At 35.1% G+C, this 26,336-nt stretch overlaps 1 protein-coding gene across 2 annotated transcripts in view; it reads right to left on the reverse strand.

Moving 5' to 3' along the window:
* The window catches only part of LOC149795316 (uncharacterized), a 137,802-nt gene extending 111,466 nt beyond the window's left edge, over positions 1-26,336 (reverse strand). Inside the window, exons 1-2 of one of the 2 annotated variants that reach the window (XM_089965068.1) lie at positions 26,270-26,336; positions 726-777 (exon numbers count right to left, since the gene is read on the reverse strand). The gene's annotated coding sequence lies outside the window, so the exon portion shown is untranslated. Of the gene's footprint in view, positions 1-725; positions 778-14,359; positions 14,463-26,269 lie in introns of those variants that run through there. The other variant, XM_089965070.1, reaches the window with a different exon arrangement.

The following is a 26,336-nucleotide window of genomic DNA, read 5'->3' on the forward strand; positions in this document are numbered from 1 at the left end:
GATCACAGGTGGGGAATATTACCTGGTAGCCTACACTGGAATAGTGACTGTAAATATTCAGGAGCACTATTATGGGATATCCTGTACATTAATTTGGCTTTTCTGAAATAGATTCGGTCTTTAATAGGTAATATTTTAAACTTACGAGCTAAATTTTCCTTGCTTTCTTTCTAAATTTTCCTTGCTTTCTTTCTGGATTGATATTAGCCCAATGCTCTTTTTTGAAGATGTGCCAGCTTTGCTATGTTTTTATCATTTGAATTACCCCATACTGTATTACAGTAGTCTAAATAGGGTCATATGTAACTGTTATAAAATAGTTTTCTGTGCCTTTCAGGAAGCTTCTGTGAAGTTAGACTGTTGTAAATACTCTCTATTACATCTCCTCATGGCTAATTTACATTCAAATGAATTCCATCCAAAGGCAATGTTAATACTTTGTTGTTTGTGCCAATTATATTTTTGTTAGCGTTTTAGCAGTGAGGATGAGAATACTGAAACACTGTTTGACACCATTAGTGAAAAGGCGACTCAGAATCACACAGGTTGGAAATTCTCCTCCACTCTACTAAAACACCATGCGACTACTGATCTTTCCTTCTAACTGATGTGTAATTATACATTAACACAGAGTATACTGCCTCAGTTGCCACAGGAAAAGTGATATGTGACTTTATTGAAGCAGGAAACAACATCATTCAGTAGTGACAAAAGCAGCAACTTACCTGTCTCTGATAAAAATGCCTCTACAGGCTCTTGTCAAGGTTCCATGATCACCTTAAAAAGAAACAATACAGGCATATAAACTTCTAAAAACATACACTGAAACTGCTTATCCACTTACCATTAGCCCCTAAAACCTCCATGGGATAAGTCAGTCACTTATATTTGCCAACAAGATCATGAATGTCATGAACGCTGGAAAAAGCTTACAAAAAAATGGCCACTTACATGGGAAAATAAGTTTAATTAGTCATCTAATATGCGTATAAACATGCAATCCAAAAATTATTTTCCTTGATCAGATAGCAGGAGTCATGGTAGGTCAGATGGTAGAACATCAGACTTGTAATCCAGGGGTCACACATTCAATACCCACCCACCCACCCAGCCTAGGATGTCTGCCTGAGTGTGTCTTTTGGAAAGGAACCTTTTTCTCATTTCCTCAGTGCAATATAGTCGATACCATTAAAAACTAAAAATGAAAAAGTGGTAAAATGGTTTCCGCTTACAAGGTTACACTAAAAAGATAGGTCCAAAGTTAGAATAACTTGTAACAAATCAAACTAGAATTATATGTTAGTAAAATAAGTATCACAGCACTTGCCGTTTTGACCTCCATTCTAAAGTTTGGGTACCTGTGCCAGGTGCAAATCTGTCTTTTTAAGTGCAATAACACAAGCCATGATGAGCGACAACGTGATATGTATGATTATCATCCTGTGCCGAGATTTCCTCATTTTCATGACTATGCATAAACCTGCTTAATAAATTACTATGAACACAGGTACAAAATTCTGGCAATGCATGGTGTCCCAACATGGCCTTTGACTCTGTCTCAATGAGCCAATCAACGTTTCTCTTCTAAACACAGTCAATGAGAAAATCAAAGTTTCTATTCTAAACAGAGAATCAATAAAATGAGCACTTTCATTGATGTGTTGCCGATTGTTACATGGCGCTGTTGATGATGTACATTTTTGTTTATGCACACCCTACTCATAAATTACAAAGAAATTTCAAAACAGGTAGCCAAGGGTGATAACAGAGTGTAGTGGATTATCACCCATGGTTTAAGTTGATGGGTCAGAAAAGTATTGGATACTTACAGGGTGGGTTTCCAATAGTTATAACATTTCTGGAAAGTGCCGGGACAAACTGAGTACTGCTAACGGCATTTGATACATACCAACATGAGGTAAGTTGTTTGAAAATTTCTGCATTACATTTTGATTACACATAAAAAGCAATTTACGCGTATGAATCTAGCAATACTCGTAGGTTATAATCAACAGGTTATAAGAGCTATATACATGTGACTGGAACACAGTTTAAAATATTGTTGCTGTGTACTCTCCGTGATGAACTTTACTGTTCTGAAATTTACACTATTAAAATTTTGTAAGCAGAAGTATTATATCAAAATGACACTGAAACCTGTCTGTACCTGCTTATAAGTTAACTCAAACTGCAAACAACAAAGATCCTGATCTGTCATAGCATAATATGCCTGCAGATCTGGGTCTATATTGTTTGTTCTTCTGACTAGTCCTATCAAACTGTAAAGACTCAGACCTGCTGGCACATTATTTGACAGCAAATCTGGTCTGTGCAGTTTGCAGTTGGATTCGACTTATAAGCAAGTAGACACGGTATATTTATGCTCATTTTTACCTCCGCGACAAAGAATATGTGTTCATAAAGGATAGTATATACAAATCACTTCTATAGTTATGATCATTTTTACCTCATACAAAGAACATCTGCTCACCAAGAACAACATATACAGATCATATCTCCTCTACCTATAACCACTTTTTACATCCAAATATATATAAAGGTCACATGTCCAGAAAGGACAATTTATTGTGGTTCTTGAAATATCCCTTACAGACATGGTTCACTGTATATGTTTCTTTATATAAAAAAATTATAGAGCTATATCCATTCATCTCTTGTAACATCTTTACTGATTGCTAGATCAGTAATCAGTAGTTGATGAGAACTGAAAATGCATAGAAAATACTTTGAAAATTGCAATTTGTAAAAACTATTTCTACTAATTTAGCCTGCAGCAATGTTGACAACACCTAAATGATGTAATCTGAACAGCAAAATGACGAAGTCCTTCAAGGGTCCCAGGAAGCAATGGTTTAAAGCACTCGCCATTACGGGTTCAAGTCTTGGAGTTGGCTAACACAGGCATATCAGAAAGCTTGCAGTGGTTACCCATAGGCCGGTGGGTCTTCCTCCACTAGACATACTGGCCACCATGTATAGCCTGTTGTGTGCTGAAAAATTATGTTAATCCCACAACACCAACAATGAAGCCCTTCTATTCTGGCACTGACATAGTCAGTCTTCTATTCTAAAACTGACATAGCTAGTCAGCCTGGATGGCACATGGTAACCACAATTTAGCTATACTGAAGGAAGTGAAAGGATGATTCTATATAAAATGTCCATGAATAGTTTGGTATAATTACAATAATAAACCTTTCCATTCAAAGTCAATCATAAACAAACACTTGTACTTCTTCATTATAGCAATTACTGGTGTAAAAGTGTAATAACTGACCACAAAGCGCTTAGGAAATCAGAACTCAGTTACTCTTATGACATTCATCTTTAATTTCATTTTGCCAGTTTAACAACTGAAGAATTATCATCAAATTTACACAAATGGAAAAATCTCTACACTTCAAGGTTAGCCCTATTGCATGCAACACTACAAGCACAGAATACAGAAAATTTTTCCAGAATTAAAAATAACCCAAAAGGGGTAACACAGACAACAAAACATTCCTAATAGTCTTTTTTTTTAATGACTCAATCGTATCAATTTAAACTTTTGAAGTGTACTGATCAATTAATACTAATAATAATTTATTTATTTATTTAAAGAATGCAACTCAATCATTAAAAATATATTCTCCCCTGAGGATTTCTCTCCAATGCACTCAATTTCTATACATTATTTAACACTTGCTGAAACAGAATACCTATTTCTTATTGAACATGTAGTAAACACATTTTTAAAAGCATTAAGAGACTTTACCCAAAAACAAGCTGTTCCAGCCAAGAACCTCTAAAATTGTAAAGCTCTCCTTAACCTCCTTACATTTTCAGGCAAAAAAGAGACTGCAAGCTTCTAGTTTACATGTATGCTGTATTTAGTTCAACATTTCGACAGATATTGTTTTGCAGTTCCATTTACAGTAACAGTTTCCAACCTCAGGCTGTGAACCCATGGCTGGGGGGGGAGGCAGGTCAGTATTGTTACAAAGGGTCATCAGAAGAAACTGGGGGGTCCTGTTGGTTGCCAACTTAGGGTTGCAGCAAGAAAAAAGGTTGGGAACCTTTGATTTTGAACTTAATATACTAAAAAGCTTAATTTTAATCAGTTCTTTGGTACATTTACATCCAACCTAATTTTTCACCAGACCACTCCGGTGACACAGAGCATCTGCCTTGGATGCAGGACATCACAGATTCAAACCCCAGCCGAGTCTTACCAAAGACTTTTAAAAATGGTAGTAGCAGATGTCTTGCTTGCTGCTCAGCATTAAGAGGTTTAGCAGTGTTAGGTCTGCTCAACCATGTGTCAGGATAATGTGACTGGGTGGGACATGATGCTATATGTCTGCGGTATCATGCCCCAGTGCTAGACATCACTATAAACTGCCACACTGCAGACATCGTAGTGATATGACTGAAAAATTGTTAAAGTTATGTTAAAAATCCAAATCACACACACGCTTTCTTTCCTCACCAAGGAATCTAAAAAAAATTAAAAGGTTTATTAAGAAGTATATATGCTTCTTTTATTTCAAGATTAAAATCCTGTCAAGGTCTTGTCTGGAACAGTTTCCCCATATATTAAGACAATAATCTAGCAGTGGTTGAATATATGCATTAAAATAGTAGGATTCTGACTTCACAAAGAAAGTATTTTCTTCATTTTGGCAAGCAGTGCTATGTTAGAAGCAATCAATTTAGATATTTTATTGACATGTTAAAGCCAATGAAGTTTATGGTTAGAAACATTTTCAATGGTTGTATTCTTAAGATTTAAATTAAGTGTTTTTGGTCCATGTGATCCAATTTCTGGGCTTTGTTGTTCGTTGATTGTAGATTTTATGGCACACCAGCACTGTATGGTGCCATAATAAACATTATATAATAAAGATTTACCAATCAAAACGGTTTATAACCAATGAGCAATAAAAATATTTAAAAAAACATTGATGAGATGGTGGGATACAATGTGAAGGTTCCCAATGAACAGAATGTAAATGATGTATATAAAGGGTCATTAGATTTTAAAAAAAGATAAAATAGGGTAATTAACAGTAATTATGTTGTTTAAAAATACTCAGAGGAAACAGGTTGCACATAAGCTATATTTTAGAAGAAATGTTAACTTTCTTCAAGAAAGTTAAAATACAAGACACATATACTCTAACAAAAAGCTCCTTCATGTGCTGAACATTGTATTAAGAATGGCAAGTTACAAGGGTGCAGATCAAAACAATTATCAGAGTGCTTCATGGTGATGGTTCATTGCAAGAAATGCACTCAGACAGGTTGTCACTCTTTAATATGAAGGAGTGGGTTTTATAAGTAATAATGGGAATTCCTAGAACCAGACTGCTCATTGCAAGAAATGCACTCAGACTGGTCATCACTCTTTAATATGTAGGAGTGGGTTTTATAAGTAATAATGGGAATTCCTAGAACCAGACTGCTCATTGCAGAAATGATTATTTTCAATTATTAAAGGTTAGCAACATGTTTTTCAAAGACTTCAGACAGTGTAGGTTTGACTGAAATTGGCCTGTAGTTACTGGAATCATCCTTTACTTCACACTAATAGATGGGTTTCACTTTAGCTGATAACCCCAATCACTCAGTTGGTCAAGTATCAGACTCACAGTTCAATGGTCACAGGTCTGATACCTGCCCAGGTCCAACAGCCTTGGTGTGTCATTGGGAGAAACATTATCTCTCATTTCCTTGGCATGTTAATAGCCAATAATGTGTTACAAGTACCGTTAAAAGCAAGATATACAAAACAAATCTAATTTAACACATTTTAAAAATCTGGATATTTATTCGTCTTAACACTTAAGCTAATTACATGTTACAGACTTGGCAATTACTTGTACTGAATGTTTCAACAACTCTGATCCAATACAATCTACTTCTGCAGCTCTATTGACATTTAGGCTCATTCATATTTAACATTTACTTCTGTTTCTGAATAAAATGAAGAGATAAAAAAGGTTTACCTGATATCTTGACACACAAGTGCTCCTTAAAATTTCCATTTTTAGCACAAAACTGGGGCCCTGAGTGGCAGAGTGATCTAAGGCACTCACCTTTACAAATCACTAACACATCACAACTTTGTCCATATGAGTTCATGTCTCAGCTCAACGAATGTGGGAATGTGAGAAAGCTTCCTCTAGATTGGTGATTCTTCCTGGCATCTTCTCAGGTTCTTCATCTGCCAAATAAAATGGCTGCCAAGCCTGCCATGTGCTGATAAATGGTGTTATACCTCACAAAACCAAGTATTTGTTAAAAACATCTGCAATTTCTCTCACTGACTTTGCAGTAGTACCTTCATACTGTACTTAGTTGAGGTGAAGGAATTAATATTTTACTTAACTCACTGAGATAACTTCCATATTTCATCACTAACCTTGTTTTCTTCTATTGCTTGCACGTAAATAAAAAAAAATCTTCTTTAACATTAGTTCCCCCATTAGTACTTGAAAGCAAAGAAATAACAGTGCCATTTTTCAATGACAGTATGTGTCCTCTACACTGACAGGTTCATGAATTAGTTTATTTTATTTAAAAAATTAAATCTGTTATTTTATTATGAACTGCCCTTGTTGGTAATTCTGGTGTGATGTCAAGTGATATATAATGATCACTAACTGTCTGTTGGTTTAAATGTGGTCTACTGGACTCTCAGATTCTGGAGTGACTAAAGTTACCCAAGAAATTAACTGTTTGAAATTACAAAATAAAATATTCTGCAGGGGTCTTCAAGAAGTCAGTATTTAGGTCACCTTTTATAATAATTTCACTTCCTCTCTTCTGATTTTCTCTACTGGGTCTTTCTAACTCCAATCCATTAACCTGTAGCTTTTCATAATTATTAGCATTTGAAACTAAAGTTCCACAAATGCCCAAGATGAAAACTAACCACTTCTTGTACATAACAACCTTCAATTCATCTAGTTTTAAGAAGACATATTTTATATTTAAATGTGCAATTCTCAAGCATTTCTCTGCAAGTCTGAAAGTGGTGCAGCCCTTGTCACTAATACCATTCTTTGCTTCTAGTGTCTGAGATTTGGCACTAGTACACTAATATAATATTTTTATTCTAGTGTTTGAGATTTGGCACTAGTACACTAATATCATTCATTGATACTAGCGTTTTGAGATTTGGCACTAGTACATTACAGTGGTACCTCGGGTTATGAACGCCTCAGGTTACGAACAATTCGGGTTACAAACAACAACTTCAAAAATTTTTTGTCTCGGGTAACGAATTGGGTTACGAACAAAGGTGAGAGAGAGAGAGAGCAAGGTTTAACGTTGGAGACAAACGATCGCGTACAGTACAAACGAAGGCCACACAGTACTAACATCGTTTGGCGCTAGCCTAGTAGCCTAGTTTTGCACGCGTGCACAGCCTCGCTTTCATTGGCCTTACTACACCACAGTGGAGAGCTCACTACAGATGAGCTTGTGGATCTTCAGAATAACAGCTAAAGACATTAAAGGAGGAGCAGTCATCCGATGATGAGGAGCCAGTGACCGTTTCAACTGCCAGGATTAAAGAAATTTGCAGCAAGTGGGCAGACGTCAAAGACTTCATTGTGAACCATCATCCAAACAAACTTGTTGCTAACAGGGCAGTAAACCTGATGAATGATAACGCGATGGCCCACTTCAGAAAGATTCTCCAGCAAAGGAAGCGACAAATTTCCCTTGATAGTTTCTTGGTGCAGAAAGATTCCCAGTTGGCTGCCAAGAAACAGTGACAAGAAACTCCTGAAACTAATGATTCAGAATAGCAAACAAAGTGACAAATTTCCCATGATCGTTTTCTTGGTAAGAAAGATGGACTAAATCTTTTTTTATTTTACATTTAATTTATTTGGTTGTTTTCTTTCTCTTTATTTAATACGTGAAGTACACGTATTCTTTGCGTTTTGTCAGGTAAACGACCGGATGTTAATAAAAAGAACGATTCTTTCATCTTGAAACGGATTGTCTCTATTTCATTGATTTCAATGTTTCGGGTTACAAACATTTCGGGTTACAAACCGAGTTCTGGAACGAATTAAGTTCGTAACCCAAGGTACCACTGTAATATCAATCTTAATTCTAGTGTTTGAGATTTGGCACTAGTACATGTAATATGGGAACCATTTTGAAACAGACATAAATATTGTACCATAGCATTTGTACATCAGCTGTAGTAACATATTGCTGATACATGTACACTATCTACAGTTTCAGCAATGATGCAATTAACTGTTGTAACATGGCAGTGATACATGTACACTACTTTATTTCAGCAATGATGCAATTAACTGTTGTAACATAGCACTGATACATGTACACTACTGTATTTCAGCAATGATGCAATTAAAAGTTGAAACAGCACTGATACATGTACATTATCTACTGTATTTCAGCAATGATGCAATTAACTGTTGTAACATAGCACTGATACAAGTACACTACTGTATTTCAGCAATGATGCAATTAAAAGTTGAAACAGTGCTGATACATGTACATTATCTACTGTATTTCAGCAATGATGCAGTTTGGTAATGCAGTTACATTGGAATTGGAATCATTTTTTTTGTGCTGACTCTTTAGAACCTTTACAAAATCCACTTATATAAAGTTAAACATGCCACAGTGTTAATGTTTATACAATAACATTCAGTTGGAATGAAAATGCCCCTCCAAAATCAAATGGTGAATAAGAAACAGCAGAGGGTGTAAAACAGAGCCTTGAGGTATCCCTGCATGAATAGTTTGAGTTTGCAAAGCCAATATTGCCAATGGTTATTTGATGAGACCTTTGATTGAAGTATGATTTAAACCTGAACTAAAATTTCATGATCAGCTAGACCTAAGGTTCTTTAAAAGTACAGTAAATGGAAACAATCCAAGTCAAAGAAGCATTACCCATTTTTTGTTGCATAATATGTTAATTTGTTGGATATATTCAAAATCCTGATTATGCGTTATGATAAATGGATGTTGTGTGGGTTTAAGGCCAGTTTTTAGGACATGACAGTTGGTATATCTGGTGGAGGAAGAACCCTGGAAGACAGATGAAACAGAAACCCAGATGAAGCTAATGGCCTACTTTGTCACGTACCTTTGTTGGTACATTATCTGTAAAGGCAAGTACCTTAGACCACTCAGCCACCCAAGACTACTGCCTCATATATATGAAAAATAAAGCAAGTTTCAAGTAATTCATAATCTTGCTTAGCTACTTGCTTTTCAAATAATTTTGAGGGGCCCCGAGCGGCCGAGTGGTCTAAAGCGCTCACCGTTACAGATCACTGCCATCTCACCTCTGTCTGCAAGAGTTAGAGTCTCAGGCTCGGCCAGCGTTGGTACGTGAGAAAGCCTGCCAGTAGCTTCTTGTGGGTCGGTGGTTCTTCCCGGGGTTTTCCAGGGTTCTTCCTCCACCAACTATACTGGCCGCCATGTATAGCCTATCTTGTGCTGAAAAATGACGTTAAAACCCTACAACAACAACAGCAACAAATAATTTTGATAATATATGTAGAATGGATAATGTCCTATAGTTCCCTGATCCTCCATTTCTTTTCTTAAAGAGAGGTGTAACCTTTTATTTGTGCACATTTCAAGGTTTCTGGGAAGATATAAGCATTTATGTTGAAATTTATACATGCAATAAATGTTAATACTTTGTTATCAATGGTACAGTTAAAAATGTGTGGATGAATGCTATCCTGTAGAGAGGATTCATTAACAGCATATCAAAGACCTCAGCTTCAATAACATTAACTACTGAAAGAACACTTACCAGTAGGTAGTTTAGCTATTATATGAAAGAAGGGCATCAAGCCCTATTGGGCTGTTAGTCCTGTCCTGAATATATGAATAGAGAGGCTTGTGACAAAATTATTAAATATGTAATCATTCTGGTAGGATTCAGCTCTTTTAGATGTTTGCACAGTTTACTGGGTTGTATGGGGAGGGTGGAGAAGAAAATCACAGCATTCAAATAGCTTCAAAATAAATATTCTTGCTCGGTTTAATAGTAAGAACAACAACAACTGAACAAATTATTATATCCATTAAATTTAATTTCATGAATTTAATCATTTTGGCATTAATGGTTTAAAACAATCCCAGCTCAAGAAAATCCTTAAGTCCCCACAAAAAAAAAATCAAATGGTAGGTCACTGATAATGGATAATCCACTTGGAATTTGAGTAAGTTGTGTTTAACCATTTTTATTTTAAATGGGGCATGCCCATCTGAAGGCCAGACTATGGTGGTGCAGACATTTTATATATATATATATATATATATATATATATATATATATATATATATATATATATATATATATATATATATATATATATATATATATTAACACACAGATTAAGTATAAATGCACAAAGTTTATTTGATATGCATTAACAGAATAAATTGGAGTGTATGTATTATTTTATATATATATAATAACACAGTTACCTCTCAAATAATTTTTTTACGGTGACTGTGACTTCTGACCCCTGGGGGCCAGAAAATATAAAACCTCATATACATTTAGCCCAACAACACCTTGAGAAGTAAATCTTTCTATCAAAGTTTCAGTCAATGGTTTAAAAGGAGATACAGTTACATACAGAACTACACAACAGATAGATGGTCAGGCAATCAGACAAAAAGTAGATATGATTTAATGGCATTTAACTTCAGCCAAGGTATATTAGATGAGGTTATAGCTGTATGTACATATGTAACTAATATTTTTACTCACTCACAAGAAAAATCCAACTGAAAACTGCATAATTTGCTGGCAGTTCAGGGTTGTTGTAATTTGACAGGAGTAATCAGCAGAAAAAATAACATAGGCCCTGATCTGCAGGTGCATTATACTATGACAGATCAGGATCTTTGTTGTTAACAGTTTGACTCAACATACGAGTGAGTATATATAGTACATTGATTACTGAATGATTTCAAAGAAGAGTCCAAATTCATGAACATATTGAATTGTTATCTGATCATCAAAGAAGAGTCCAAATTCATGAACATATTGAATTGTTATCTCATTATCAAAGAAGAGTCCAAATTCACGAACATGTTGAATTGTTATCTGATTATCAAAGAAGAGTCCAAATTCAGGAACATATTGAATTGTTATCTGATTATCAAAGAAGAGTCCAAATTCATGAACATATTGAACTGTTATCTGATTATCAAAGAAGAGTCCATATTCATGAACATATTGAACTGTTATCTGATTATCAAAGAAGAGTCCAAATTCATGAGCATATTGAATTGTTATCTGATTATCAAAGAAGAGTCCAAATTCATGAACAGCCAGGAATGAAGAATAAACAAATGAATATAATTAAGTTTTAGCAAAAAGCGCAAACCACCTGGCCAATACAGCTGGGCTCAAATCGCCAGAGCAATAAATAAGTTCTCTGGTTTTTTCTCTGGCGTGACATAGAAAGCAAACCAATTCAAATGGGGGATACATGAATGCATTCTGTGCTTAGAATCTGCAATATACTGGTCACTGGGCAGTTACGATTTTCACTAAAAGATTAACATGCCATCTTTTGTCATAAGGAGTCATTATAGAAAAGTTAATTATCACTACATATTGCACTGATTATCTGTACATTATTACAATATGCATTATTATTATTATTATTATTATTATTATTATTAACTTTCAATGTGGCAGATAGGAACTTTTGGATTATTTTTACCAATGGTAATTAACACATCATCAAATGGACTAAAACACCATCAAATGAATTGTCAAAAAGCAGGGAGGATATTTAGAGTCGTAATGTTAAAAGTTTAGAATGTTCTATCATATTACAGATATTGATAATACAAGTAACTATTTGAATTTTTAAGATATTGAACTGCAGTATTCTAATGTGACTAATATCAACTTAGAATGTGCAGAAAAAATAACAACCTAGAATAATGCAAATTAAAACATAAATAATACATTAATAGAAAATATAAACATAAAATTTTGGCACTGATTCTCCTCCATACCATCTTTCATATCATATGGGAATATTCTCATCATGTTCACTTCAACAGATTTGAAATTTGGTTCATATTTTAAGTTCATTGTATGAATGAAATTATGTTATAATATCCTGTAACCCTTCCTTTGCAAAAATACTTTTTATTTTTATTTTGCTAAGATCTGAATTATGTTATCATCAAAATTATCAATTTTTTAATTTAGGGGCACAAACAGGAATGAGTTTTGGACTCCTCTGGGTACTTTCTGCTGAAACAATGAACAATGATGCATTTACATTACAATGAAATTTAGAACAAGTTTCATGACCACTGTTTTGATTAATTGTGACTCAGTGCATGGATAAGTGACACTGAATTGTGCCAAATAGGGGTAAGGTTTCAATCCTAACATCAGATCAGCCTTGATTGGCTACTGTGGTGTGTCCTTAGGCAATGTGTTGTTTCTTTTGGTACTGTGGTGTGTCCTTGGGTGCTGTGGTGTGCCCTTGGGCAAGGTACTTTACTCCCTTTAGTGCCATAAAGCACTAAAAAAACAGCAAACCAACATGACACTATTTTTAGACAAGGGTCAAGGACCTTGGTTTAAAATCCATTTAGTAAATTGATTTTTTTTATAAATTCATTTTTTTTTGTGTTGTGTGAGCTTACATTCACTGTATTGTTAAAAAAATTTTATCTGATACTGATCACTATTCTCATTGTTTTTCACTACCTTTATTGTGTCAGAATACACAATTTCCTTAACCTATGCATGTACATTCTGGTTTACCAACTACTGGTCAAACTGGTTCAAACTAGCAGTCAAAAGTACCTTAAAAATGAATGACCTTGGGGGAACCATCAATACCACACGAGTGCAAGATGAAATTCAGAATCTACCTGGGCATTTATAAAGCTACAAGCTTCTCTTGTAGTATGAAAAGACATTACCAAACATAATCAATTAGCTGACAGTGCAAAAAACTTCCATTTTGATGCCATGCAATGATCTAGCAAGTACGTCATCCATCACCATGTGGAAGTGCACTTGCTGAAACAATTGCATTTACCTATGAAACGCCCACTCAGAAATTCAACACCCACTCTACACAGTGTAAAGTGCCATACTTTTTCAACTAATATATCACTCAGGACCGGTGTTTGTCCACATCTCAGTAGAAATATTTCACTACAATTACATGTCAAATTTCATACAAGTGCATTCTCTGTTACTGAGAAAATGACGACTTTTTTTGTACATGTGAACAATGAGGCTCCAGAGCACCATAATAGATGTACCAATTATTTTTCAGTTACTCACCATAAACACTGGATGACAAAACACTTCTTTTTCACAGCTTTTAAAGCTACTGTCTGTTCCTACAACAAGCTAAAATAAATACAAACACAGCTGGAGACATGTATCTTTTATAAAGAATGGATAGTGTATGATTTTAACTCAGTCACACTGTATATGATGCAGATAGTATACACTTATGAAGTGCAAGTTTATCAACAATGACCAATACCTACAAACCTACCTACCCACATCCACACCAACATGATAAAATGATGGAATGAGACTGCAGTCTTATTTAGCAAGAAAAGGAAACTTGTCAAAGTTTCTAGCTCTAATAAAAACTTGTACAGAAAATTAAGCAGTATGATGCTGCTAAACTTGCCAGAAAGTTTCAATCATTATCAATAAATGAGTATCCATGGCTAGAACATGACTCAGCAAATTACTTATTAATTTTGAAGCCACTGCAGAATATATTTCACTGATGGACTTTTACTTTGTTTTCCTACTGGATGCATAATTAAATCTGCAAGACTAATTGAACTTTAATTGGAAAGATAAAGAATAACTAAGTATGAAAACATGATGAAAATGAAATCAATGCAACTCTATCACTGAACGGTTTCTCTCCCTCTTTTTCTCTCTCTCTCTCTCTCTCTCTGTCTCTCTCTCTCAAAAATCTAGCTGTTTTGAAACCATTTTCTATCTGACCATTTCTGAGGCAAGTTCAATTTTCCCAAGAGCAAATTCAAATTTTAAGTCAGCTTGCCTGGGACATGCCAACTTTCAGCAACTTCATCGGACTATGAGTAGCAGAACTAAAAATGTATTCTTGTCATGTCAAACAAGTTAACCTCTTATCAGGGGTGGTCTTTTATGAAAAGAACCTCTCAAAAGGGGTACCACTGTGTCAAGTCTCTGGTACCAATGTCCCCTTTGAACCTGTACTACCAGTCTGTAATGTTTGCAGTGTCTTGCCTGCTCTGCTTTGACATGCAGTAAACTGATTTACGGATATCTTACCTGCATCTTGCACGTACACAAATTCATGTTAACAGCCTAGTAGAAATATACATCCTGGTACATGAGTCATTCACATATATACACAAACATGCAGCATGGATCCACAAACAGGAACTGTCATTTTTAAAGTGTTCCAGCATGATGAAGATTTACTTCCCCATTGATGGATGGATTTGAGTCACACAAATCTGACACTCATCACGTTTCTCAGGAAAGCAACATGCATGTAATTTGGGGGTGTACTGTATTTCAAATACCCAGGAATGCAACATACATGTAATCTGGAGGTTTACTGCATTTCAAATATGTACCCAGGAATGCAATATACATGTAATTTGGGGGTGTACTACATCTCAAATATGTACCCAGGAATGCAATATACATGTTATTTGGGGGTTTACTGCATTTCAAATATGTACCCAGGAATGCAATATACATGTAATTTGGGGGTGTACTGCATCTCAAATACCCAGGAATGCAATATGCATATAATTTGGGGGTTTACTGTATTTCAAATACCCAGCAAAGTCACTGGAATCGGAAGGGGCCCAGAGTGGCAGAGTGGTCTAAAGCGCTCTCCGTTACAGATCACTGCCATCTCACCTCTGTCTGCGTGGGTTCAAGTCTCGGATTCAGCCAATTGGGTATGTGAGAAAGCATGCCAGTAGCTTCTCGAGGGTCGGTGGTTCTTTCGGGGGATTTCCCGGGTTCTTCCTCCACCATTAATACTGGCAGCCATGTATAGCCTATCATGTGCTGAAAAATGTCGTTAAACCCTACAACAACAACTGGAATCGGAAAAGTGATCACTGTCACCTCTTCTTACTTGTGATATGCATTACCCTTAATGAAGAATAAATCCATCAAGTTTCTCTCACAATGTACATGCACCATCATCAGAAAAACTAAGCCAAAAGCAAAAGTTTAAATTGATGCCACACCACCACCAATAACAAAACTCAGAAAAGTAATGTCACTGCATCAAATGCTTTGCTCTTGAGACAAACTGAAACAATTTTTTTCTATGTACAGTAAGTACAACCTCTATCTGAACTCATTAAAGGCAAACAATTTTTTTCTGTGTACAGTAAGTGCAACCCCTCTCTGAACTCATTAAAGGCAAACAATTTTTTTCTATGTACAGTAAGTACAACCTCTATCTGAACTCATTAAAGGCAAACAATTTTTTTCTATGTACATTAAGTACAACCTCTATCTGAACTCATTAAAGGCAAAAAATTTTTTTTCTAAATAACATATTAATTATGTCTCTATCTGCATAATGGTTCACAGTTTTAACAACAAAAGAAACTGCCACCCAAAAGCAGACCACTGCTTTGGAAGAATGCTTGTCAGGTGTAGTACAGATCAGGTGTGACCAAAAGTCCTACAGTTATCAGCACCAGCTATATCACATCTGTTACCACAGGATAAATTTTAATGTTAAATCAGGTATCTTCCCAGAGAAACTGAACTATGCTAATTTTACTCCTATTTTAAAACACAGACCTAGATGTTATCCTGGAAATTACAGACACATTTCGATACTAACAACTTTATCAGAATGTTTGGAAAAACATGCAACTACTTTAATACCATACCTTTTCCCTCTTCCACAAGGAGCATTCTTAACAAATAGCTGTCACAAGACTGACTGATCTATGACTGGACAAAATGAATAATGGTAACCTAACTGGCATGATACTGGTCTCTCACGATATTCTTATTAGTAACCTGTATTGTTACTGATTTCATGAAAAATTGGTTTAATTTATATTTATGTGATAGGAAACTACAAGTTTCAATGGGAAATGTCCATTTCATCTCATGTAATATCAAATTTGGAGCTCCACAAGGTTTCATGTTCGGTTCCTGCCATTTTCTTTTATTTATCAATGATCTTCCACTCCATACGCAATATACAAATACAATAATGACATGACTGCAGATGATGCAAAAATGTCTTCATCAACTAGCACTGTCTGTCTATACCCTTTAAAGCAAACTAAGTTCAGACCCTACATCAACTGAGGAGTGGCCAAAACAACAAAAAAATGAAGGTAGTACATCACTTTCACACAAAATGCACGCTTATTGGAATATTTTTCAAAAAATTTGCAAAGTATGAATATAAAGAGGTATCACTGTACATTAATACTACCACAAATGATAATTGCAAGCACAGTGGTATGAAGTTTTATAGCAATCCATAAAAAAAACAAAGAACTAGTTGCACTAATGATAGTGTGTGCCTACTGGCAGAGCACAACAATTACTATATATTGACCCCTGGAAATCCATGTTTTACCTACATTTCATTTATAAGTGACAGGTTAAGTTATCTTAAGATGATGCAAGTCCTTTCTGCAAGGAAATGTATTGGTCAAGTAAAGCAGAGATTAATCAGATAAAATGTGTTTGCTTTTACCAGCTAAGTATAACTGAACTGAAAGTTCATGTCATATCAAAGTACATGTAATGAGAATTTCTTAAGGTTTTTAATTAAGATGCTTTTAAATTAATAAAATTTTAATTACTTGCAATTTTGATGGACCTTAGGTATCAAAGCTAGAATAAAGAAACTGTGTGTTTTTTAAAAGGAGGCATGAGTGAGAATTCACCCCCACACATATTTTTCTGACATCGATCTTATTTTTCTGGCATTTAAGAAACTCCAGAAGAAAACAAAACATACTGTTCCTTTTGCAATCCAGGTGCAGATTTTTTTTCTTCCAAAATCAGTATGAAAGATATTCATAAATGCATTGCATCAGTGAGGTGCAAACCAGTTTGCTGACAACCATGTTGGGCAGGAAATGGATAGCAACTTTGTAATGCAAAGCCTTTGCAAATACCATCTACAGCAAAATTTCCTTTTGCAAATAAAGGTATTTAGCAAAATAACACCAGTTAAGTCAATTTGATATAGTTACAGCAAACTAAGAAAAGTATTTCCAATGAATAAAGCTGTTGGAACACTACAATTATTTTGCAGTCTTTGAGATACACTTGTTTGATGATATGACATTCTAAACCCTATGGTTACTAAGACCTTGCACGTTTTTAAGAAATCTCAGTTTTCTGCAACTCTTCTTAAGATACAATACCAAATACAGTTGGTTGGTTTGTTGGTATTTAACTGTACTTCTCCAAATTATTGACTATAACATGCCATGGAAATGGGAGTTACCATATATACTTGCTTAAAAGTCTAGCCTAACTACAACCTGCACAGACCCAGCTCTGCTACTGCATAATGCGCAGGCAGATCTGGCTCTATGCAGTTTGTTAGAAGGAATCAGGAGAGCAAACATTAAAGACCTTAACCTGACAGCATACAGCATATCATGCAACTGCAGATAGTGTCTATGTTGTTTGCAGGTCTTCTAATGAGCAAGTACGTAAAGTGCTTTCCCAATGAAATGCTAGGCAGTCAACAGTAAAGCCCACCTAAACGACGCATAAATGATGGACACCACATAAATGATGGACACCGGTTCATAAGAACATCTATAAACCATTTGGGTTTGCATATATATTTCACCTTTATATAAAAGCCACTTGTCAATAAGGTAAACAATTTGTACTTCATCCATTACTAATCATGTATATTCAACTCCTCACCCAAAAATAGCATAGAGTTTAATATTTAAGAGATATATCTGTATTAATTACTACAAGTGGCCACTATGCACCGTGTCCTACTTACAAGACTGGTTCATATACTCCAATGATGGGAAAAGTATTTAGAAATGAAATATAGGTATTATACAAACTGTATGAGTAGATTTATCTATGACATCATCTAATGATGTTGTGGAATGTCAGGATCAAGATGAAGTTCTTGATACATTTTAATCATAATTCTTAGACATATATAATAAACACATTCTGAAAACACTTAAATGTCATGGTCCCACCACACACACAAATATGTGTTTCTGGTTGACCGACCATCCCTGTTTTTCACTGATGACTCAAAAAAAGTTATTTTAAACAATTTCCAGAAACTGATTTGTGGATCTAATTGACCCAGTTTTGCCCATTACTTGAATACCTACCCTAATTGTAATACATGCAGCGCCATTGGAAGCATACTTTTGGATCTAAAAAATAGAGGTTTCATTGGTATAAGGGACCAGCCACATAATTTTGCAGGTAGGGGAAGGCCTATGAAAACTAAGAAAATTATTTAAAGAAATAAATTTCAGGCCCATAAACAGCTTTCAAAAACAAAAATATGCTCTCCCTGATTTATAGCAATAAATATTATACCTATTATATTAATTGATGAAAAATTATTATGAGGTTGAAGAGTAAAGAAAAATATACAGGGCAATAATAACATAACTTCATCAAAGGAATAAGGATTTTCCAGAAAATTAGCCCATTATGGTCATACCCACTATTTTCAAAGTTACTGAGAAATATCAGTATAACTGTAACAAAACTGACTGGAACTATCTTAAACACAAATGACCTTCTACATCAATACAAGTAAAGCTTTCAATGAAACCAATGATGTCAAACTTCACTGATGAAGATTACCAATAAAAAGCTAGAAGACATAAGGTCAAAGTAAAAGGATCATTCTTTTAAAGAAGGCATCTGACTTTGTTTAATATATTTACTGAAAAGTTCATTTATTACAATTTCAGTTATAAAAACATTTCCTGGATACAATCCTATGTTAATGACGGAACCCATCAAGTGCAACTCAACAGTACTCAATCAAGCCTAGTCAAACAGAACATGATGGGCCTCAGGGTTCAATCCTGGGTCCTTCTTGTTTCTGTTGTACATCAATGACCTGCCATTGTATGAACAAAACAATGAAAGTGATATGTATGCAGATGATGCAACACAATCCAAGAACAGCTAGCTGCAGCATGTTCTTGATTAGGTCAGTTAATGCTGTCAAGACAATGAAAGGTATAGAAAGACTAAAAAGACCAATGCAATGCCATGGTGACAACATTCATTTATCTCTCAATGATGACCATGCATCTCATGTAGAATGTCCTAAGCTCCAAGTTGATGAAAAACTAACCTGGACTCGTCACATACATCATGTCTGTAACATTATAGATTCCAAACTAACACTACTGCAAAGAGTAGAGAAATATCTACCAATGCATTAAGGAAACTATTCTACTATTACCTATTATAAACTACTGTTGGGCATTATGGGGTTCATGTATACAAACTAATATTAGTCATATAATCAAACTTCAAAGTCAGCATATTAAATTATAATCGATGTTGATCCAATGAAACCATCTGCTGACATGTTTTTGTCTTAAACAGGCTGCCTTTTGACAAAAGAATTCATATCATACATGGTTTTGGGGTAATAAAGCCATTCATAATTTTGTTTCTGAATTTAGGTATTTTTTTGTTAATTATGGTTTTAAAGATACCACACCTGAACAGTTCTAATAAAAAGATTTAAACTGAAATCTTGTACATCAAGCGAACACATGATGTGTGAACTACTATCTTTGACTTTGTGCATGACGGTGGTGTGGAGTTTCAGGTTATGGAAAGGTGTACATTTTCCCACTATTCAAATAAAATGATGTATTGTAAGCTCAGAGATTCAAGAAATAAGAATATGACCAGACATAAAAACATAATATTAGCTTTGGATTTACACTTAGATAAAGTTATGGCATATCATTCACCATTGAAAATCAACCAAACAAGACCGTAGTCCAAGTATTACTGTACTAAAGGCAACACATTATTATTGTTACACGTATATAGGTAAAGATATTAAATGCAAGAGTAATTTTCATTGACAACACAGATAAAAATAAAAGTAATTGTTTTAGGTTCTAAAATAATCACTTCAGAGTATTTTCTTACATACCCATCCACCTAACATTACAAGTATTTTCATAAATGTTTTATTATCTTTGACTGTTAACTTGATATGTACAATCATCGCAAGCCATGGGTTAAAGTACGCAATGTGAAATTAGGGTACACCTGATTGTTGCCCATGGCTTGCAGCAATGGATATGAACATACAAACTATTTATTTAATATAAGAGTGCTACTGAAAATCCCGTTCCATTCCAAACAAAAATGGGGTACATCTGGGGATATTTCACAAACAGGTACATTCTTATGCTTGCTAAACATATAACTGTACTTCCCAGTTTTGATGTAAAACCCCAGTCTGAGCCTCCCGAGTAGGTGGCTGTTGGTAAGGAATGCGCCCAAAGGCATATGTCAGATGGGCATATGCATTTGTCTCTTCATGCCCAGGAAGTAGGAACATCATTAGATGGCGAAGGTCAAGACAGTTTTCAAGCTACCTGTATGACCCTAAGAGAAAGGATGTGCTCCCTCCCCACCCCTGAGCCGATTTCAATTGCATGCATACATTTATCTTTTCATTCCAATAAGTATGTCTGTACTTCCAACCATTTGTCAGTGGTCTCAACAGTTTCATAGTCTGCATCAGACACATGGGTTACATTCATTGGGGTAGATGGGGAACGCAGGGCGAATGTCAGTTAAGTGTATAAAAAAATTTTTAAATGACAAGTGATTGTACAAATGGTTATAAAACAGGGATCTAAACATTTACTATGCTACGTTTTTAGGTGTTAGTATGGACATAAGGGTGGTTGGTATAGACCCTAGGGCACTGCCCAGGAGTCACAGTCTGATATGTGTTGAGGCTTGGGTCATTGAATGGAATGGGTTTGTCTTTTTAACAAATATGGTTTTGTGGACATAACACTTGAGAAGTTTTTTTCTTTGAATCAAACACACTAAGTATGTGTCAACTACTATATCTCTAACTTTTATGTGTCACAGAAGTATGAAATTTCAGATAACGGAAAGGTGTACATTTTCCCACTAATATAAGTAAAATGACACATTTTAAGCTCTAGTTTCTTAAAATTAGAATATGACCGGACATAATAATGCTTAGGAAGAATTTCAGCTGGGTTTACAGTTATAAATAAAACTAGGTAAAGTTCAGGCACATTATTCACCACTGAAAACCAACCAAATGAGAAAGTGGGAGTAATATTGTTAACTTGATATGTACCACATAAACTCACTTATAAGATGAGTCCAACTGCAAACCCCACAGACCCAGATTGGCCATCACATAATGCACTGGCAGAGTTGGGTCTATGCAGTTTGTTAGGAGTAAATCAATGGAACAAACAACATATACACTAATCTGCTGATGCATTATGCTATGGCAGATCAGAATCTTCATTGTTTGCAATAAGACTGACTTACAAGTGTGTACAAATGGTCCCAGTGTCATAAAACACTAGAAAAAGTATCCTGTATTGCAAAAAAGAAAGAGCAGCGGATTTTCAGCTGTAGCTTGCAATGGATATGAACAAATAAGACCAGACTTTTCTCAACCCATTCTGGGCCAAAAATTATGCACCATTTGCAACACAATAAATGTTCCATTATTTTCAAATGTAGGGTTAAAAAATCCAAATCAGAGCTAAAGAAAAATGAATGTCCATTACTACAATGACTTTGGAAGATAAATTAATATAATGAAAGTAGCAAGAGATCAAAAGAGTTAGAGCAACCTAGGCTACTGACGTGAGTGATCAAGAATCTTTTCTTGATAAACTTTCATGAACTGACTGTAAAAACAATATCCTATTCTGACCTTTTTACGCATAAATATTCTCAATTCCATGGATCCTAGGCCAATTTTGAAATGTAAAAAAAGTCCCTAAGTATACAAGAGATGGATTTCATATCAAAGCACTTATGAAAATCCACTCAAATTTCAAACAAGAAAAAGAAGTGGATTTGGGAACATTTTCCAAAAAAACTACATTCTTGTATGTATTAAACAAATACAATCACTTCCCAGTTTTGACTTAAAACCCAGATTTTGATCCTCTTGCTTTGGCCTGTGAGCAAGGACTGCACCAATGGGATACATCAGCCTGGCATGTACAATGGGATATATCAGACTGGCATGTACAATGGGATATATCAGCCTGGCATGTACAATGGGATACATCAGCCTGGCATGTACAATGGGATATATCAGCCTGGCATGTACAATGGGATACATCAGCCTGGCATGTACAATGGGATATATCAGCCTGGCATGTACAACTGTCTTTTCATAGCTATATTGTGAGGATCTTGAAACTTTTCAAGCTATTACCCAAAAAGGCAAAGTCCAAGGCAGTAAAGATGGACCTCCAGTATCACTGTCAGTCACAGTTATAAATTTTTCTTTCATGCCAGGCAAGTGTATAATAAAAATAATAGTAATAATAATGAGGACTTTGTATAGCGCCTAATCTTTAGAAGCTCTAAGTGCTTTACAACATTAGACAACACCTAAAACATAAAAAAACATACACATGTATAATGATAAGATTACAAAAGACAAACACCATGAAATGAGAAAACATAAAATATGCTGAAAATATTTAAGGTAGGAAACATTATTAGGTCTTTAAGTTTGTTCTTGCAGTTGAAATAGGTGAATTTTAAGAGCACTCTTGAATAAGATCATTGTGTCTTTGTGTCTAAGTTCAGTGGGCAATTCATTCACCTTTGCTAGGTCCTGGTATGCAAAAGAACATTGTCCATATGACTTTGTTTTCATAGTGGGAATAATGAGTATATGATTGTCAGAAGAGGAGTGTAAGTATCCTGCTGGTGTGTACACATGGGTGAGGTCAGATATGCATGTTGGACTGGAGCCCATCAGTGAAATGTAGCACAGAGAACAAATTTTGTGTTTGATTTTGGATCGAATGGATAGCCAGTGTAGGGTACAGAGCAGCGGGGAGGTGTGCTCTGATCGTGGTACTCTAAGTATGATCAGAGCAGCTGTGTTTTGAACTTTTTGAAGTTTCTGGAGTAGATATTGAGATGAACCAGACATAACTGAGTTACAACAATCCAGTCTTGAAAGTACTAATGAACACACAAGTGCTTTAGTGGCATCAAAATGTTTGCAAATGGAGCTGATGCGTCTCAGCTCAAGACATGCAGCCTTGCATATGTTCATGACATGTTGGTGCAATGTGAGTACTGTCGAGTAACACCTAGGTTTTGTACTGGCTGTGTGAATTTAATGTTGGTGTTCTTGATATTTATTGTTTTTGAGGTAATGGATGTGAATGAGAAAGTCTTTATGTTGTGATCAAAATGGCCTCAGTTTTATCATCATTCATCTACAGCATGTTACATGCTATCCATGATTTCAGATCACAAATGCACCTCTCTACATATTGGATGGTAGCATCAACTTCAGTTGGGTGGCTAGATTTGTATATTTGGGTGTCATCAGCGTACAATTGGTGAGATACTGGATGATGATCTATGACACTTGAGAGCGGCTGAATGTATAAAATGAAGAGAACAGATCCAAAAACATACCCCTGTGGAACACCACAACACAGATCAACTGGGCTGGAGTGTATTCCATTTGCAGACACAATTTGTGTCCTGTTGACCAAGTAGGACTTGAACCACAGTAAGGCTGTATCATGAATGCCAAATACATGCTGGAGACGTTAAGTAATATATCATGGTCTATTGTGTCAAATACTGCAGACAAATCAAGGACAGTGAGGACTATAATCTTTCCACTATCCAAAGCAGAGAGAATGTCATTAACTACTTTCAGAAGAGTAGTTTCAGTACTGTGGCAAGGGCGATATGCAGATTGTACATTTCTAAAAAGACTCTTTGAATTCTGATGATACAAGTTGGAATAGAACAAATTTTTCTAAGATTTTGATATGAAAGGGAGATTAGAAATTGGGCAGTAGTTCTTTAAATCATTATGGTCAAGTGTTGGTTTCTTCAGCAGAGGCTTTACAATGGCAGTTTTGAAAAATGATGGGAATTTCCTGGATGAAAGATGTGTTAATAACATCAGTTAATGAAGGCAATATTGGATCTAATCACACAAGTAGCAGTGATGTTGAAAATGGATCAAGTTCACATGACTTTGATGCACTCTTCATCATGCTTGTACATACTAAATCCATAGAGACAGGTTCAAATGCTGCTAACAGTTGCCACTGAAATTCTGTATCACAACTGTATGGTGACGACAAGCCAATTGAAATTGTGTTGTCAAGCTTATCTCTATTGGTTTGTACTTTGCCATCGAAGAAATCTGCAAACAGGTCTGGAAGGTCAATTGGAGAGAAGGTAGTTGGAACATTTGTTAGAAAAATACATGGTTACTGGGTTGGGATCTCAACAGTTTTCTGTTAAATTCTTGACAGTTGGTATGGCTCCCAGTGCATCAATAAGGGGGTTAAAGCCTGATATGTACTGGCACTTGGATCATTGATCACATCTGAATAAATTCTCAGACTTATGAAACATACAACTCGGGTACGTGCTTTAAATATATGTAAAATCATCCATACCCCACCCCCAAATAGCACCAAGCCTCAAGTCATGATCAGAATTCCAAAATGATGGGACATCTACACACATGGGACTATCACCAATTCAATTTTTATTTTTCTGGCTTTATTGGACTCTTCAGAGTTTGGAGATATCAGGACATGTTTTACCATATGTATGGACTGTATCTATATCAGGACATGTTTTACCATATGTATGGATTGTATCTATATCAGGACATGTTTTACCATATGTATGGATTGTATCTATATCAGGACATGTTTTACCATATGCATGGATTGTATCTATATCAGGACATGTTTGACCATATGTATCGATTGTATCTATATGAGGACATGCTTGACCATATGTATGGACTGTATCTATACCAGGACATGTTTGACTTTATGTATCGATTGTATCTATATCAGGACATGTTTGACCAAATGTATGTATCATCTGTATAAATATTAGGACTGTGCTTCATTGAATTAGATAATAAATTGTTCAATAACTGAATTAAGTACAAAAACAGACAATATAGACTGCATATTGATGTATCCTTAAAGTTTCATTGACAACGATTTTAATTCCACCTAATTTTGCCGACCATTTCAAGCTTGAAATCAATCTGAATAAACTGAACACATTGTGACATATATATGTACTGTGTTATATATCTTCAACAGATAACTTGCTCTTCATTATAGGTCAATAACAGTGACCTCATCATTCCCCATGTTTAATACAACTAACCTTAAACAGGAAACAAATCTTATCTGTCTTCAATTTTCATATTAGACACATGGTATTTTTGTTGGCGAATATATAATAATACATACTTTCCCTATATCTAACATATTTTAGGCCTGCAAAAAATAAACCATAAAATCACATCATGCTCAAAAGTCCTATCCCACCCCCTTTAAATACTGACAGTAAGATTTCGCTCTTTCCTTTGCCAGTTTCTTTTCATACTGTCTTAATATGTACCCTATTATTTGGCACAAAAATGGGTGAAAAACAAATAATAAAATAAGATAATATGCAAATTATATTGTTTATACTAATCTAAATCAACTTGAACCTCTTCCACAACATTAAAACTGTAAGTATAACAATAACATTAAAACTATAAGAATAAATAAATAAACAATTTTTTATTCTTTGTTACTACAAAAAATTAAATTCAGTATTTTAAGAGGATGGCTTACTTTGCATGCTTCCTTACTGATGAAGCTACTATGAATATAATTTGAATATCGATTTCTTGAAATTGACATGAGTCACTGCCCCCCCCCCCCTTTTTGCTGTGGCGATGGATCTATTTTTAGACATCGATCCAACCAAACCATGCACAAAATAGACATGCCAAACCCAGTTCAAATGGCTCTAAAATACATTAATTTTGTAAGATACAGATATATGTTTTATGTTACTACTTATCTGAACACATAATGAGATTGCAAAGAATATATGTTACACACAGTTTGCTTTGAAACCAGGCCTTTTCCTTACCTGTTTCTTCCTTCGCTGCCTTCGGTAGTGACCCTAATGATCCTTTACGTCACATGTTGCAAACCAA

Source organism: Sinohyriopsis cumingii, chromosome 7 (assembly GCF_028554795.1).
Source record: "Sinohyriopsis cumingii isolate HCF-2022 chromosome 7, ASM2855479v2, whole genome shotgun sequence".
Classification (NCBI taxonomy): domain Eukaryota; kingdom Metazoa; phylum Mollusca; class Bivalvia; order Unionida; family Unionidae; genus Sinohyriopsis; species Sinohyriopsis cumingii.